General features: G+C 44.4%; 1 long non-coding RNA gene across 1 annotated transcript; it reads right to left on the minus strand.

The window, feature by feature from the left end:
* Nucleotides 1–10,862: 10,862 nt before the first annotated feature.
* Nucleotides 10,863–12,902, minus strand: LOC136573633 (uncharacterized). The gene is made up of 2 exons (XR_010785903.1): nucleotides 12,278–12,902; nucleotides 10,863–11,789 (listed from the first exon to the last, which is right to left on the minus strand). It is a non-coding gene; the product is annotated as an uncharacterized lncRNA (long non-coding RNA).
* Nucleotides 12,903–18,532: the final 5,630 nt, after the last annotated feature.

Here is an 18,532-nt window from a genome sequence, read left to right on the forward strand (position 1 = left end):
TCCGAGACTCTGCATGTCAAGCGGACAAGTGACCATCATCTACAGCCACAACTCTATAGCAATCCGCCTGGTCCTGCACTGTAAATCAACTTGTCCTTCATTGGACAAGAGGAGAGAGGGGAAGGGACAATACCCATCAATCCCGCCTCTGTCCTCAAATACTCTGCAGTATTGCAAGCTGGCAGTCGTTAGAATACAGGCTGATTTGTACCCAGCTTCCTCAGGCTTCAGTACACATGCAAAGTGAAAGCTCAAATCATCCATCTGTTCTAATGCACTCCAGAACTCAACAATATGCATAAAAAAACGATGCCACCACCAATTTTGTAACGGTAAATTGGAACCCGATTTATGAATACAATCTTCAGAGAATATGATTAATACAGACGAGGCTCACTAATTAATTTAAAGTTTAATTCTCAAAGAAAAGAGCAGTGCTTATTTACAGAAAAATACAAAAAGGTTGTTACAAGACAATAAGAGAGATTTACATATGATATCACAGGCAGTAAAATAACGGATTAAAATAAGAGTGTTACCATTCTTGTGCGTGGAGTCTCACGAGATACTATGGGGCAGTCATCACATAATAGTGACCTCCAAGTGGCTGACGCCGAGCACACGTCCATGTGCGATTTTTAAACTCTCATTGGGGTAACTCCCATTTAGTTCTTTCAAGCCCCTGTGGGGGGGCTGGCTTACCATGGAACACATAATCCCTAGAAGATATATTTTCTTTATAACTCTGTGTAGGAGTGACCCACCATGAAAATATGGCGACAAAGTTTCCCCTCATGATTATACGTGCATAGTTTCGGACGTATCTGGTCCAAGATACGCAATTCTTGGTTCCTCAGCATCGTGAAAATATGGGAGTTCCTGCATCTTATTTGTGGTGATGCAACATTTCACAAAATTCCCTTGTCAGCGGTCTGCGACGTACAGATCTTTCATTATTTCTAAATTACATTTTTTTGTTGTCTTGAGAGAACGTCCTTTGTTAACTTTGCCTCCAAAAGTTATCAGGTCTGCTTTTTGGCCATTTGGACCAGGAAGGGTGAGGGGTAAAGAGGGGGAAGAGATACTGGGGTGTGAAGCCTGTTTCCTCTCCTTATCTCCTAATATAAACATTTTTCTCTGGCTCTGGCTTCAGCAGGGCTGTAGGACATCGAAGACCCCCTGGGGGGCTCTTTGAAGCCTGCTGCTCAAAGCTTCTTACAGCACTCAGCTTTCTTATATGCGGAAAGGCCTCTAACTTTTCTCTCTAAAAACTATACAAAATGACTGTCAGACTACTGCCTCCACATCACAATATATATCTAGTAATCTCATACATTTAACTATCTCTCTGGTATCTATCTACCTGTCTAATATCTACCTAGTAATGGGAAAGGATGTCAACTCAGCTTTCCTAGTGTCCTGAATGTCAGATTATTAATACTGGACAGCTAGGGGGGACACTTTTTTCATCTCTTTATATTACACCCATCTTTGCCAGGTTAAGATTAAACCACCTGGTATTAGAGTTAGGACCCATCTGAAAACTTCGTCACCTGGACGTTGGTAGATGGGCCAATGTAATTTGATCAAATTATATACCAAGAACCTTGCATTATTTATGTTGTTACAATATTGATTATTATAGGTATCTATACCTCTAATAGTAAATGTATTATGTGTGTTGTTGCCGTTTTTAGATTTCTTACCTTGTCTCTTGCGCAGCTGTTCAGGAGCATCTCTGTAGAGTAACCATCAGTAGTCAGCCAGCATGGTAGTGGACCATTTTCCCTGGTATCTTTGTTCAATTGTTGCGATATCATGATGAAAACATTCACCATGTTTAACCACACCACAGTTGTCTGGAAAGAAATCCAGTTGGAAATGAAGGAAGTGGATCTTTAGAGACATATTGCAGCCAAGTTTTTGATACTGCATCAGCATGTCTTGTACTAGTTCCTGGTAGTTTTCTGCCCTAACGTTCCCGAGAAAATCTGTAGACACTAGGCGAAAAGCATTCCATGCTTGTTTCTCCTCACCCTGCAGCAAGTTGTTGAATCAGTCATCTTTGAAGAGCTCTTGAATCTGAAGACCCACAAAAACTTCCTCTTTAATCATTAAAATGTTAGGATGTTGTTTAGGATGTTGTTACAGTCCTACTGGATACATTTACACGGTGAAACACAGAAAATTAACTATATGAAATATCAAAACGCGAGCCAATAACACATTTTCATGGTTATATTTGTGTTCAGCACACCAAGGTACTACAGATTAGGACCTTTTTAAGTCAGTAACAATTTCAGTGTTGTCCAGTGTTAGAGGTAGTAATCTATTATTAGGGACAAAGGGGGTGGGAGGTCTGCACCAATAAGCTTACACACAATAAGGAGGAGGTGATGCAGAAGGTACAGTGGTGGGAGATGTATACATTAGGCAAAGTGGAGAAGTGGGTGGTGCTGTAGATAGATTATAGTCCAAGCATGCAGTGGGAGGGGCAGGGGCATGTTGTAGGGTCTGAGGGGGGGGGGGGGGGTTACTTCAGGAGATTTGGTATGTTTCTTTGAAGAGGTGCGTTTTCAACACGCATTTGAAATTCCATGCACCGGGGATTGTCCGGATGTTTTGGGGTAGTGCGTTCAACAGGACCGATGTTGCTCTGGAGAGGTCCTGGAGGGGAGAATGTGAGGTTCAGATTAGGGGGGCATTTAGTCTGAGTGTGTTAGCAGAACAGAGTGTGCGGTGATGTATGGACAGGAGGTAAGCAATGTATGGTGGCAATTTAAAAAAAAAGCTTTCGTAACCGATAGTTATAAGTTATCCATTTGAAAAGCCAAAAAAACTAGTGTGATTTCTGAGAGAAATTTTAAAATGGCATTTAAAAACTATAGAAAAGTCATATACCAGCTGTGACAATATCATGGCAAGACATCTGCTACTGTAAGGAATATCATGAAGTCAGACAAACTTATGTGACAGGGGTACTGTTGCATCCGCCATGTCATTTTGGTGCTGATCAAGTCACATCTTTGTCTGGGTGTGGTCTAATTGGTCTCTGGTGAGGTGTTGCTCCCAGTCATCAATCAGTCACTATTATACTATGTATATTCCAGCCCCTCATCCCAATGGGTGCTGGTTATTCCTTTAATGTGAAATACACACATGTAGTGAAAGGCAAAATATTTTGCTAGAATCAATGAATCATTTTTTTTTGTTGCCATTACATTTTTTGGAAAGTTTTTATATAACACAGAATATAATATAACCAAGTTCCTCAGTTACAGATAATAAAGCATTGAAATCATAATGCAGCATTTAACAAACAAAGTTGGTACAAACTCGATTAAAGAGGTGAACAAACTGAACCAAGTAGAGACATTCTTACCAGGTACATAAAAGCATAAATTGTGTATTTGGTATACCAGAATTCCCAAGTACAACAGAAATGATCAAAGTTGTTATTCCTAAGGGCAAATAAACGCTCATATATCCAATTTCTGAGAGCATATTTTCAAATGTGTTGAATGTAAAGGGATTTGGAGCTTTCCACATTTTAGCTATAAGATACTAAGCTGCTGACAGAACATGACATATTAATTTCTGAATATTGGGTTGATATTCTTCAATATCCAAGAGTACGAGGGCTAGTGATGGAGTTGGGAAAGTAGAAATGCCTGAAACTTTTCACACGAGAAAAAAGACATCCATCTAATAGGAAGATAGTACAGGACATTCCCAAAATATGTGATAAAGGGAGTGAATACAACTGCATTGTCTGCAGCAAAGATTTGATGATCCTGGAGAAAATGTTGTCAACCTAATAGTTGTAAATTACCACCTTGGGAGTGTTTTGTAATGAACCTCTATCATATTGCAGAGAAAGATAATTTACTTGCTATTTTCAGCGCAGCAGACAATTGAGATATTGGGACACATACATCTACACTTTTTTCCCAATTGAAAGCCCGAGCTATTTTGGAAACTTCCCTATCTCCTAACATCAATCTTTAAATTTTCCTTGTTTTAAATTCTACAAGTATTTTACTGGAAAGCAGATTATATAAGAAATTAAAATATCTAGGTCGGTAAATTGGTACTGTTGGAGATAAGAACATATCTATAGATGTTTATACAACCTGAAAAGAGTTACCAAATCTGAAAAGGTCCTAATAGACGACAAATCCATCAAATCAGAGATGGAGTTTGAACCCTTAGGAATTCAGTTTTTAAGTTGTAAGTGAGGAATATAACATTCAAGCCCTTCTAGTGGTAATTATATTTTCCTGCATTTTGTAGTCTTATCAATTTTCTGAATAAAATAAAGCCAGATCTGAGTGCAGACATTGAGTGAGGGTAATTTTGTTAGAAGGCGAGTTGTAGTAAAAGAATATGCTGGGAGTAGATAGAGAAGGATTTTCTCATTACGATGGAAAAATGTTTGGTACCGTGTTAGCTAGTAGAGCAAAATGTCATTGTTGTTAGCTATTAACCCCTTAGTGACCAAGCCTGTTTGTGCCTTAATGACCAGGCCAAATTTTGGAAATCTGACATGTGTCACTTTAACATGGAATAACTCTGTAAAGGTTTTGCATATACAGCACACATACGAATGAAGACTTGCACCCCCAATTGGATACCCCTGTTTGTCCTGTGTTCAGAGACATACCCATTGTGGCCCTAATATTATGTCTGTATACACAATGGGGGCCCAAAATGAAAGGAGCAGCCGGTGGCTTTCAGAACAGAAATTTTGCTTGAAGGTGATTTAGGCCCCACTGCCTACTTGTAGAACCCTTGACCACCAAAATGATGGAGAACCCCCCACAAATGACCCAATTTTGAAAACTAGACCCCTTAACGAATTCATCTAGGGGTTTATTGCGTATAAGGTATCATATCTACATCACTAGTATCAAACACATACAGTGATAGTTTATCTACAAAAATAATACAAGATTTTAGACAAAATCAGACTTTCATAGAGAGCTATATGGATCATCTATGACATTTCTATCATGACAAGAAGGTTAAGTTCATTTTGAAGAGGAATTTAGGGTAATTTGGTTATGTCATGCAAATACAAAAGCTTTCTTGATATGGAAAAAAAAGAATTTTGGCAGTCACATCATGAGGGACAGCGACTGAAAGTGCTTTAGGATGCAGAAGTCAGTGGCCTCTGTCAATGAGTAGTTCCTGTGCTGAGGCAGAAGAAAAGAGCACTTTCATCAGTTGTAATAGGTAGCCCTTATAAATCACTGAAGTAACCGATTCAGAAATCCCTCAAAATTTGACATTATTTTGTCTGGTTTTATCCTCTAAATCAGCCAGCTTGGTTTTAAGAGAGATCACTTCATCCTCTAAAAAGAAATGAGCATCCATTAAATCATTATGTAACTGGGTTAATTCACCCATTTTGTGGGTCACCCAGATCTTTAATGGAAGTATTTATTTTTTTGCAGAGGCATGTCAGGTAGTTTTGCAGGGCTGAGGGATATAGAGCATGTCGGCGACTCACGTTCCTCATGTGTCGCTGCCAACTTGAAGGAGCACGAGGCAGTAGTAGTATCTCCTTTGGGCCTGGAGAAAATAGACTCTTTTAGGACTACTGAAGAAGCTATGCCTCCAGGAGAGCTGGGAGCTTTTTCACTATTGCAGAAGCCACAAGGAGATTAGGAGCTGCAAGCCACAGTGTCAGAGCCCTGGTGAGTGCTGCAAGCCAGGAAAAAAAAACAGAAAGTGTCACATCTGTCACTTCGGACCTGTTGTACTACAGGTTCTCTGGAGCTTTCCTGCTCAAGTGTGGGGGATTGTGCTGGCTGGACGTGTGTGTCTCCAGTCAGAAAATCACTCTAGGTTAGTACACATAAAGCTGTCTTCCCAGGTGTGGGTGTGTTCAGCTTTCTCTGTTCTCATTTCTCTCTGTGTGTTGTGTGAGCAGGTTCTATGTATGGTGGCTGCAAGAAAGGTTTGTGTCCTGTGGTTTTGTTTGGTTATGTCACTGGACTCCTGGTTAGAGTTTAGACTAGCAGTATTGCCGGGAGCCTGATGTAGCTTCCATATTTTGGCAAAAATGTCAACAAATACCTGCCATTTATAACATTAACATCTACTACTAGTGTTCACTTATTGGCTGCTTTATAGTGTGATTTTGGCTCTGTGTGTCTTCTTATCCTGTCCAGTTGTCCTTGTCAGTAGTGGCATGTGTATGCATCCTAGCCTTGGTGTGTGTATGTTTCTAAGGGCAGCAAGGGCCCAGATCCGAAGACCATTGGGCTGCCCCCTATTGTGGCAATGTCCCTGCTCAGGTAGGTCCTTGGTCATCTTCTTTTCTAAAAGATAGGGAGAGGTGTAAATCATTGGTTGTTTTACCTGGTGTTCCCTATTCTGGTAACGTTCATGTGGGCCTGGTGCTCACTAGCCCACATGAATGTAACAGTAAGTCTATTAGGGTGAGACTTGGTTCCTCTGTGTCTTGCCATCTCAGAGCTGCAATCACAATATCAGAGGGTCAATTTGGAGGCATGCAGGTATTACCATTTTGTTACTTTAGAGGCTTTGCAATGGAGCTCACAGTACTGTGTCCATCTTCACTTGCTACCAGACCATGATTTTTTTTTTTTTATGAGGATAATCTAAATCTTTACTTTGATGTACTAAAACTCATCCTCATAGAAAACACACAAAAAAAAGAAGTTGAGCAATGTAACAACCGCTATACATTATAAATGGATATATACTGTAAATTCTTTATATAGATCAACCCTGCTTGGTTAGTACTACATATACCAGATAAGACTCAAGAAAACCTTTTGACATGGTACATCAAAGTGCGGACTTTGTTCTTTGTGTATGTTCAAGCATAACTGAAGTTTTACCAACAGATTTTGGACAGAACTTTCCCTGTTATTTTGGTCTTGCAGATAGAGGTCCTACTGTGTGATGTGAAAAAAAACATCACTTATTGAAATACGATCTAAAAAGTAATACAAGTAAAGCATATCTGCTTTAGGCTGACAGTTCCAAAAAATGTTCAGAGAAGAAAATAAATGCAAGCATTTATATTTATAAGTTCAGTACTAGAGATGAGCGAGCACCAAAATGCTCGGGTGCTCGTTACTCGGGACGAAATTATCGCGATGCTCGAGGGTTCGTTTCGAGTAACGAACCCCATTGAAGTCAATGGGCGACCCGAGCATTTTTGTATATCGCCGATGCTCGCTAAGGTTTTCATTTGTGAAAATCTGGGCAATTTAAGAAAGTGATGGGAACGACACAGCAACGGATAGGGCAGGCGAGGGGCTACATGTTGGGCTGCATCTCAAGTTCCCAGGTCCCACTATTAAGCCACAATACCGGCAAGAGTGCCCCCCCCCTCCTAACAACTTTTACTTCTGAAAAGCCCTCATTAGCAATGCATACCTTAGCTAAGCACCACACTACCTCCAACAAAGCACAATCACTGCCTGCATGACACTCCGCTGCCACTTCTCCTGGGTTACATGCTGCCCCCCCCTTCCCCCCGCACAACACAGTATCCACAGCGCACACCAAAGTGTCCCTGCGCAGCCTTCAGCTGCAGTCATAGCCAAACCACCCTCATGTCTATTTATAAGTGCGTCTGCCATGAGGAGGAACCGCAGGCACACACTGCAGAGGGTTGGCACGGCTAGGCAGCGACCCTCTTTAAAAGGGGCGGGGCGATAGCCCACAATGCTGTACAGAAGCAATGAGAAATATAATCCTGTGCCACCACCATCAGGAGCTGCACACGTGGGCATAGCAATGGGGAACCTATGTGCCACACACTATTCATTCTGTCAATGTGTCTGCATGCCCCAGTCAGACTGCGGTTTTTTATAAATAGTCACAGGCAGGTACAACTCCGCAATGGGAATTCCGTGTGCACCCACAGCATGGGTGGCTCCCTGGAACCCACCGGCTGCACATTAATGTATCCCATTGCAGTGCCCAGCACAGCTGAGGTAATGTCATGTTTAATGCAAGTGGGCTTTGGCCCACACTGCATGCCCCAGTCAGACTGGGGTTCTTTAGAAGTGGACACATACAGTTACAACTCCGTGTGGACCCACAGCATGGGTGGCTCCCTGGAACCCACCGGCGGTACATAAATATATCCCATTGCAGTGCCCAACACAGCTGATGTAACGTCAGCTGTAATGCAGGTGGGCTAAAAATTTATTGGATTACACTGTAGGCGAGGGCCCCCAAAAATTGGTGTACCAACAGTACTAATGTACCTGAGAAAAATTGCCCATGCCCAACCAAGAGGGCAGGTGAAACCCATTAATCGCTTTGGTTAATGTGGCTTAATTGGTAACTAGGCCTGGAGGCAGCCCAGTTAAAATAAAAATTGGTTCAGGTGAAAGTTTCAACGCTTTAATGAGCATTGAAACGTATAAAAATTGTTTACAAAAATGATATGACTGAGCCTTGTGGGCCTAAGAAAAATTGCCCGTTCGGCGTGATTATGTGAGGTTTCAGGAGGAGGAGCAGGAGGAGGAGGATGAATATTATACACAGATTGATGAAGCAAAAATGTCCCCGTTTTTGATGGTGATAGAGAACGATGCTTCCATCCGCGGGTGCAGCCTACGTATTGCTTAGGTATTGCTGCTGTCCGCTGGTGAAGAAGAGAAGTCTGGGGAAAACCAGGCTTTGTTCATCTTGATGAGTGTAAGCCTGTCGGCACTGTCGGTTGACAGGCGGGTACGCTTATCCGTGATGATTCCCCCAGCCGCACTAAACACCCTCTCTGACAAGACGCTAGCCGCAGGACAAGCAAGCACCTCCAGGGCATACAGTGCAAGTTCAGGCCACGTGTCCAGCTTCGACACCCAGTAGTTGTAGGGGGCAGAGGCGTCACCGAGGACGGTCGTGCGATCGGCTACGTACTCCCTGACCATCCTTTTACAGTGCTCCCGCCGACTCAGCCTTGACTGGGGAGCGGTGACACAGTCTTGCTGGGGAGCCAGAAAGCTGGCAAAGGCCTTGGAGAATGTTCCCCTGCCTGCGCTGTACATGCTGCCTGATCTCTGTGCCTCCCCTGCTACCTGGCCCTCATAACTGCGCCTTCTGCCACTAGCGCTGTGGGATGGGAATTTTACCATCAGTTTGTCCACCAGCGCCCTGTGGTATAGCATCATTCTGGAACCCCTTTCCTCTTCGGGAATGAGAGTGGAAAGGTTCTCCTTATACCGTGGGTCGAGCAGTGTGTACACCCAGTAATCCGTAGTGGCCAGAATGCGTGTAACGCGAGGGTCACGAGAAAGGCATCCTAACATGAAGTCAGCCATGTGTGCCAGGGTACCTGTACGCAACACATGGCTGTCCTCACTAGGAAGATCACTTTCAGGATCCTCCTCCTCCTCCTCCTCCTCTGGCCATACACGCTGAAAGGATGACAGGCAAGCAGCATGTGTACCCTCAGCAGTGGGCCAAGCTGTCTCTTCCCCCTCCTCTTCCTCCTCCTCAATGCGCTAGATATAGACATGAGGGTGCTCTGACTATCCAGCGACATACTGTCTTCCCACGCCTCCGTTTCCGAGTGCAAAGCGTCTGCCTTTATGCTTTGCAGGGAACTTCTCAAGAGGCATAGCAGAGGAATGGTGACGCTAATGATTGCAGCATCCCCGCTCACCATCTGGGTAGACTCCTCAAAGTTTCCAAGGACCTGGCAGATGTCTGCCAACCAGGCCCACTCTTCTGCAAAGAATTGAGGAGGCTGACACCCACTACGCCGCCCATGTTGGAGTTGGTATTCCACAATAGCTCTATGCTGCTCATAGAGCCTGGCCAACATGTGGAGCGTAGAGTTCCACCGTGTGGGCACGTCACACAGCAATCGGTGCACTGGCAGATTAAACCGATGTTGCAGGGTCCGCAGGGTGGCAGCGTCCGTCTTGGAGTTGCGGAAATGTGCGCTGACCCGGCGCACCTTTCCGAGCAGGTATGACAAGTGTGGGTAGCTTTTCAGAAAGCGCTGAACCACCAAATTAAAGACATGGGCCAGGCATGGCACGAGCGTGAGGCTGCTGAGCTGCAGAGCCTCCACCAGGTTACGGCCGTTGTCATACACGACCATGCCCGGTTGGAGGCTCAGCGGCGCAAGCCAGCGGTCGGTCTGCTCTGTCAGACCCTGCAGCAGTTCGTGGGCCGTGTGCCTCTTATCTCCTAAGCTGAGTAGTTTCAGCACGGCCTGCTGACGCTTGCCCACCGCTGTGCTGCCGTGCCGCGCGACACCGACTGCTGGTGACGTGCTGCTGCTGACACATCTTGATTGCGAGGCAGAGTTTGCGTAGGAGGAGGAGGAGGAGGAGGAGGGTGGTTTAGTGGAGGAAGCATACACCGCCGCAGATACCAGCGTGAGCGGTCCCAGGCTCTGACTCTGTCCCAGCCTCCACTAAATTCACCCAATGTGCCGTCAGGGAGATATAGTGGCACTGCCCGCCTGTGCTTGTCCACGTGTCTGTTGTTAAGTGGACCTTGGCAGTAACCGCGTTGGTGAGGGCGCGTACAATGTTGTGGGAGACGTGGTCGTGCAGGGCTGGGACGGCACATATAATACAATTCAGGGCAGCACTACTCCACTCAACCCACAGGGTGGGACCAACCTTGTGCACGCCACAAAAGGGATCCGGATCCTGGGACCCCAAAATAGTGCAAGCAGAAGAGAAGAATTTGTGGCAGCAAGCAGCGATGCAGTAAAAACTTCTTCCTTTATTACTCCATACACATACGACGTTTCGATCAACACAGTGATCTTTGTCAAGTATACATACACCATTAGTTACAAACTTTTTATAGTGCAACACCAATTAAAACCACAAGAAACAGCTGAACAGTACCTAATCCGCATGTGCTCACGTCCTCCACGGCTCACAATGCTTCCGGTTTATCTTCTGTGTAAGTGCACCTGTGCATAATTAGTCTGCTATCACGAGACTACGGAGGGCAGAGGGAATTGTGAAAGACCAAGTGTGCTTGCATCTAGAGTCCTCCGTCAACACTGATAAAGAAATTAAGTTCCGTTTAGTGCTGGAAGCTCCAGAGATCAAATGCGCATATGCTAATGATTCTGTTGATACAGGTAGTCATAGCAACCCTGCTAGATCACGGAACAACAGTGTTAAGTTCCCTTTAGTGCTGGGAGCTCCAAAGATCAAATGCGCATATGCTAAAGATTCTGTTGATACAAGTAGTCATAGCAACCCTGCCAGGTCACGGAACACCAGTATAGAGTGACTCACCACACTTTATGTATATACCATGCTAATTGTAAGCAAGCTTACAAGGAAAGCTTGCTAGGATCCATTAAATAGATATATAGCATATATTAATTGCACAGTAATGTATACAGACGATAGTGGTGATAAATGGGCTTAATAAACCTAATAGAAATTTTAATAATAACCTTTTACTCCAAGAATTTGGAAAGTAAAAAATATGACATAATATACAACCCAATCTAAAAAAGGGGTCGTCATAAATCGTCAATGATCTGCCCAATCACACACTTATCGTTCTTTGCAGTGCATATCTTCAACAGAAAACCGTAGATCCAATACTTAGGATATAATCTCCCCAGCAATTATAACCCATAGTAATAGTACATACACAACCACTTCATGCAATAATATTTATTTATGACCCATACTGGGCACACATGCATGCACCAGAAGAAAAACGCTTTTTGAAGAAAATAATATAAATGGAAGCAGAACAACACATAATGGAGCAATCAGGAGTCCGGAGCACATGCATCAAGCAGATATCTGTAACAAAAATTAAAAAAGAGGGGTAATTAAAATCAAATACCTTGGATCAGATCATGTAAACATAATAAACAGATACAGAATAGAAGCACCTATTTAAAGGATAGTGACCAATGAACTTATTTATATACAAGACATAATAGGGTACTCAATATTGAGGCCCTTAGGGGAGAGGGTGTCCAATTCATGTATCCAACGGATCTCTTTGCGTTTAAGAATACCCTCCCGATCGCCTCCACGAGGTAGTGGGGCAACTGAGTCAATAACCCTAAACTTAAGTTGACTAGTGATATGATGAAATTCACAAAAATGTTTGGGGATTGGTAAATCCGTCTTTCTTGTTCGTATGGTGCTCTTATGACTGGTAATGCGGCTGCGCACCTCCATGGTGGTTTCTCCCACATATGCTAGGCCACAAGGGCACGTAATCAAGTAAATAACAAAAGATGTTGAGCAAGTATATCTATCCCGTAACATATACTTCTTACCAGTTGTGGGATGTCTGAATGAATCTCCTTTATTCATATTATGACAGCAAGAACAGGAGAGGCACGGGAAGTTGCCTTTCCTGACTTGCCCAAAAGTGCGCTGAGTCAATCCTCCCTGGGGAGTAATCAAGGGCCTCACAAGCCGATCTCTAAGATTCTTTCCTCTCTTGTACGCCAACATCGGTGGCTGCATAAATTCCGGAATATTACTGCAGCAATTTCCAACAATAGGCCAATGCTTCATGATGATGTTTTTTATTTTTCCACTCAAGGGACCAAAAGTAGAAATAAAAGGAATTCTAGATGTATTTGGTTTACAAGTTCTATCATTCAATAGTTCTTTTCTATCAACTTGACCAATCCTTTCTTTAGTGGACCGTAACAGGGAAGGGGGATACCCTCTTTGTGTGAACTTTTTACACATTTCCTCAATCCTTAGATCCACTGTCCTTTCATCAGTAATCCGCCGTATTCGTAGCAGTTGTGACCACGGCAAGGAATTCACCATAGGACGGGGATGATTGCTACTATAATATAATAATGAATTCCTATCAGTCTCTTTGACATGTAAATCGGTCCTCAATTCAATACCCTCATGAATCACCCTGACATCCAAAAATTGTATGTCAGTATGGGACTGGGGCTGGGACGGCCCATCGGGAAAAGTAGTGGCAACTGGGAACCGAGTAGCGCGGGGCCGCCGCCGCCATCATGCTTTTGAAAGCCTCCGTTTCCACAAGCCTATACGGCAGCATCTCCAGGCTGATCAATTTGGCAATGTGCACGTTTAACGCTTGAGCGTGCGGGTGCGTGGCGGCGTACTTGCGCTTGCGCTCAAACAGTGGCGCTAGCGACGTCTGGACGCTGCGCTGAGAGACATTGCTGGATGGGGCCGAGGACAGCGGAGGTGAGGGTGTGGGTGCAGGCCAGGAGACGGTAGTGCCTGTGTCCCCAGAGGGGGGTTGGATCTCAGTGGCAGGTTGGGGCACAGGGGGAGAGGCAGTGGTGCAAACCGGAGGCGGTGAACGGCCTTCGTCCCACCTTGTGGGGTGCTTGGCGATCATATGCCTGCGCATGCTGGTGGTTGTGGCTCCCCAGCTGATCTTGGCGCGACAAAGGTTGCACACCATTGTTCGTCGGTCGTCAGGCGTCTCTGTGAAAAATGCCACACCGTAGAGCACCTTGACCTCTGCAGGGTGGCATGGCGCAAGGGGGCGCATTGGGAAACAGTTGGTGGATTATTCGGTCTGGCCCTGCCTCTACCCCTGGCCACCGCACTGGCTCGGCCTGTGCCCACACCCTGACTTGAGCCTCCGCGTCTTCGCCCGCGTCCACGTACTCTAGGCCTACCCCTACCCCTCAGCATGGTGTATTACCAGTAGTGCAGAAACAGAACGCTGTAATTAAATGTGCCGCTTATTGGCCTGTGGTTGGAGGCTGACTTCGCTTACGGAACGCCAGGAAATAATTTTGCGCAAGCCTGCTGTAACACTTAGCTGGCTGCGTATGAATTAGGAGGACAACTACCCCCAGCAGAGACCCAGTACACTGAGGACAGTCACAGGCAGCCCAAATAGATTTTTTTCCACAAATGTTTTTGGAAAGGCCCACTGCCTATATACACTGTATATGTCTTCTGTCCCTGCGTCACCAATACTGGCCCTGGAGTATGTAAAATAACTGCACACTGTTGTACTGTGGACTGGAATACAGCGGTGATTTAACAGCCAACACAGAGCCAGGAAATAATTTTGCGCAAGCCTGCTGTAACACTTAGCTGGCTGCGTATGAATTAGGAGGACAACTACCCCCAGCAGAGACCCAGTACACTGAGGACAGTCACAGGCAGCCCAAATAGATTTTTTTCCACAAATGTTTTTGGAAAGGCCAGCTGCCTATATACACTGTATATGTCTTCTGTCCCTGCGTCACCACTACTGGCCCTGGAGTATGTAAAAGAACTGCAGACTGTTGCACTGTGGACTGGAATACAGCGGTGATTTAACAGCCAACACAGAGCCAGGAAATAATTTTGCGCAAGCCTGCTGTAACACTTAGCTGGCTGCGTATGAATTAGGAGGACAACTACCCCCAGCACAGACCCAGTACACTGAGGACAGTCACAGGCAGCCCAAATATATATTTTTTCCCAAATGTTTTTGGAAAGGCCCACTGCCTATATTCAATAAATATATGTCTTCTGTCCCTGCCTCACAATATATGTCTTCTGTCCCTGCCTCACAATATATGTCTTCTGTCCCTGCCTCACAATATATGTCTTCTGTCCCTGCCTCACAATATATGTCTTCTGTCCCTGCCTCACAATATATATCTTCTGTCCCTGCCTCACCACCACTACTGGCCCTGGAGTATGTATAATTACTGCAGGGTGCAATGCTCTGCACGGCCGATATACAAAAAAAAAAAAAAACGTGCAACACTGCAAAAAGCAGCCTCCACACTACTGCACATGGTTAGATGTGGCCCTAAGAAGAACCGTTGGGGTTCTTGAAGCCAAAAATACTCCTAACACTCTCCCTATAGCAGCTCCGGCACCAACAGCACTTTCCCTCCTCTATGTCAGAACAAATCTGTGGCGAGCCGCGGGAGGGGCCGATTTTTATACTCGGGTGACACCTGATCTCGCCAACCACTCACTGCAGGGGGGTGGTATAGGGCTTGAACGTCGCAGGGGGAAGTTGTAATGCCTTCCCTGTCTTTCTATTGGCCAGAAAAGCGCGCTAACGTCTCAGAGATGAAAGTGAAAGTAACTCGAACATCGCGTGGTACTCGTCACGAGTAACGAGCATCTCGAACACGCTAATACTCGAACGAGTATCAAGCTCGGACGAGTACGTTCGCTCATCTCTATTCAGTACATATTAAGAAAAAATAGATGCTAAATAGTCAACAAAGATTCTGGAGTTAAGCAAAATCATCTAAAAGGGGTATTCCAGTCTTGGAATGTTGGGGTATGTTAGCACAGTAATTAGCAAAAAAGAACCACGGCACTCACTTGACCCCGCCAGAAAAGAAAACTTGGGGGGGGGAAGGGACAGAGAGAAATTCAAAAAAAGTTTCCTTCTCTGTAGCAAAAAAATGTTCATGCAAAGCCAGCAACGGGGCTATGAACCTAAGCCCCTTCCACGATCCCAATACTATAGCAAAGCTGTGGCAGCATGTAATGATGCAAAAAAAGGCTTCTTGATTAAAGGAGCATATTTTATTGTTTCACAGTTTTAAAAGAGACGACGTTTCGACCTACAAACAAGGTCTTTTTCAAGCCAACAAACTAGTGAAAACACAGTTCAGACTCCATGTTCCGTATGTCATGATACGGAACATGGAGTCTGAACTGTGTTTTCACTAGTTTGTTGGCTTGAAAAAGACCTTGTTTGTAGGTCGAAACGTCGTCTCTTTTAAAACTGTGAAACAATAAAATATGCTCCTTTAATCAAGAAGCCTTTTTTTTTGCATCATTACATGCTGCCACAGCTTTGCTATAGTATTGGGGTATGTTAGCACAACTGCACTGTTGGATATAATGTGGGTGCCAAATTGGGTGTGGTCAGTACGAGCTCATAGAATCAACAAACGTAATGCACAAAATTTGTTTCAAGATTGATTCTTCCTTTTTATTACCAGGTGTGAGTTTTATAGGCTGTCCGCTACCCCTTTTATGCCAAGGGGTAGCGGACATGCGTATTGGAAAGTGCTGCATCATTCTTAGATAACTGATCATCTTCCAGACGTCCACTGATCATGGGCTGATGTGTCATATCTCTGGACCATAGTCCAGTGGACGTGCATCCTAGTATCCGGTTTATGATGAGACTTCTATCCAGGAAGGATGTATCCTGTTATGTAAGAGAGGAGAGAGATGGGAGACAGAAATGACTGTATGGTCCTGGCGAACTGTTGGGTGTGGATGGTCTGGAGGTGCGATAGATGGGGTTGTCTGGGGAGATGTTAGGGTGCCCAATGGAGAGGGGGAGGAGAATATGGTCCAAGAGTGGGAGGAGGGAGTTAGTAAAGTAGGAGGCACAGTAGAGGAAGATTAGGGCAAGAATGTTACCGTCTCCATGAGTTGGAGAGTCTGAGAGTTCTCATAGGCCAAAGGAGCAGGTGAGCGTTAAAAGATGGGAGACAGATGAGGAGATTGGGTCATTAGTGGGGATGTTGAAGTCACTGAGGATGAGGGTTGGGAGTTCACAGGACAGGAAATGGAGAGCCAGGCAGTGAAATGGCCCAGGAACAGGCAGGTGGAGCCCGGAGGCCAGTAGATAACTGTGACACATAGAGGGAGTGGAAGGAAAAGTTGCAGTGTATGTATTTCAAAAGATGAGAAGGTGAAGCAGGGAGCTGGGGAAATAACCCAGAAGGTACAGTTGGGCAAAAGGAGAATTCTTACTGCTCTGCCACACCTGTTGTCTGATCTGAGAGCGTGGGAGATCTGCAGGCCATCATAGGACAATGCAGTGCAGGAGGCAGAATTGGACTGCTGAATCTAGGTTTCGGTAAGGGCAAGTAGATTTAGGTGTAGAGAGAGGAGCATAGCGTAGCATACACATAGATAGAGACAGAACAATGCGTGACATGAGCATGAGTAACACAAAACATGAGCATTAATAGAGCATGACATGGGCTACACGAGGCATAGACAGCATCATGGACAAAGCAAAGTATGGATGTGAGCTTGACAGTCTTTGTGAATGGTGATGAGGCACATGCAGCATGGAGCAGGCAGAAGCATAGACAATTGAGCATGGGTGCTGTTGTAGCAGATGGTGAGGCAGTGGAGGGATGAAGCAGTCTATGCAGGTTGGATGGTGAGGCAGTGGAGGGAGGAAGCAGTCTATACAGGTTGGATGGTATCACACATTTGATTTGTGTCACACTTCATACGGGTTAGGACTTGTGTGTCTTGTCCCTTGCATGCCAGAGAAGGTAATGCTACTTTTAAAACATACACCAGTCTACAGCTGGGAGTGGCTAGTTCATTAGATTAATTAAGCAACTGGCCTAGAAGTTTATGACCGTTCTTGGGTACACAACAGACAATAAGACTGGACATGGAGCTGAGAGATGGTGCAATTTGGGGAAGTGTGAACCCAAAAAAGAAAAATCTTATAGCAAAAATACAGTCTGAGCAGAACGCATACCATAGATATTAAACAGTTCAACTAAGCAGTGAGATATCAGTGGTGCAGAGATGAGCGTGAGTCAGCAGCATGGAGCATGTCAGTATTGCAGTAAGAGCAGACCTGTTGATAGGGGAGACAAGATAGGTGGATATTAGTTTACTGCCTTGCATAACAGCATAACACACTTGATTCTGGTCACACTTCATGCTGGGCAGGACTTGTGTGCCAGAGATGCATCGATGTTGGATGCATAATTGGGGCTAGAAATCTGAAGGTAATTCTTACCTTTGGTATAACTCACCTAAATGTTGTATCACTAGTTGGGAGTGGTTTATTAGACAGTTCTCTTTAATCAGACACTTGAAAAGCAGTTGGCATTTAGTCAGATCAGAACAGATGTAACATTTTGATTAATCAAGTATCAAATGGACTATATGAAAATGCATGATGTTATAGCAAGCAAGGCTTCGGGGATATCTTGCTTGCTGTAACATCATGCATTTTTGTTAGCCATTAAAAGGTATCATATCTACAAGATTACTTGGTTTCTTGCACTGAGAACAATCACACATTGCTCTACAGGCTAACACGGTACCAAACCATTTTTTTGCGTTTTACCAAATGGACTATAATCACAATGAGAAAGATTGGTGTATGCCCAATTAGCAAGTGAAACCACTTTCGGGTGGATAGAATTACATTGTACTTAAAATTGTACTATTATATTATTCCTGATTGCAAGTGGTATTGTGATTAGGATACCATATGCAGAAAGACCATAAAAGAGTAAACCTACTCTACAGCAAACATTTTGAATAGTTTACTTTGAATGTATATGTTCTATGACCTTAATGAAAAAGAGAAGATGGGTACCCTGTGTTCTTAAAGAAGTGCTTGTAGACCTCAGACTCCGAGGATCTTACCATAGAGGAAAAAAACTACTTGTTGGTATTTCCTGTCATGCAGTTCCTCACCCACATGCATTAAGTAGAGACTGGAAACATATTGTAGACATAAGGTGGTATGTGCCTCAGTGGGGCTTTAACCCCTTAGTGACAGACCTTTTTTTTTTTTCCATTTTCGTTTTTTCCTCCTCCCTTTTAAAAAATCG

This window comes from Eleutherodactylus coqui, chromosome 7 (assembly GCF_035609145.1).
Source record: "Eleutherodactylus coqui strain aEleCoq1 chromosome 7, aEleCoq1.hap1, whole genome shotgun sequence".
Classification (NCBI taxonomy): Eukaryota; Metazoa; Chordata; class Amphibia; order Anura; family Eleutherodactylidae; genus Eleutherodactylus; species Eleutherodactylus coqui.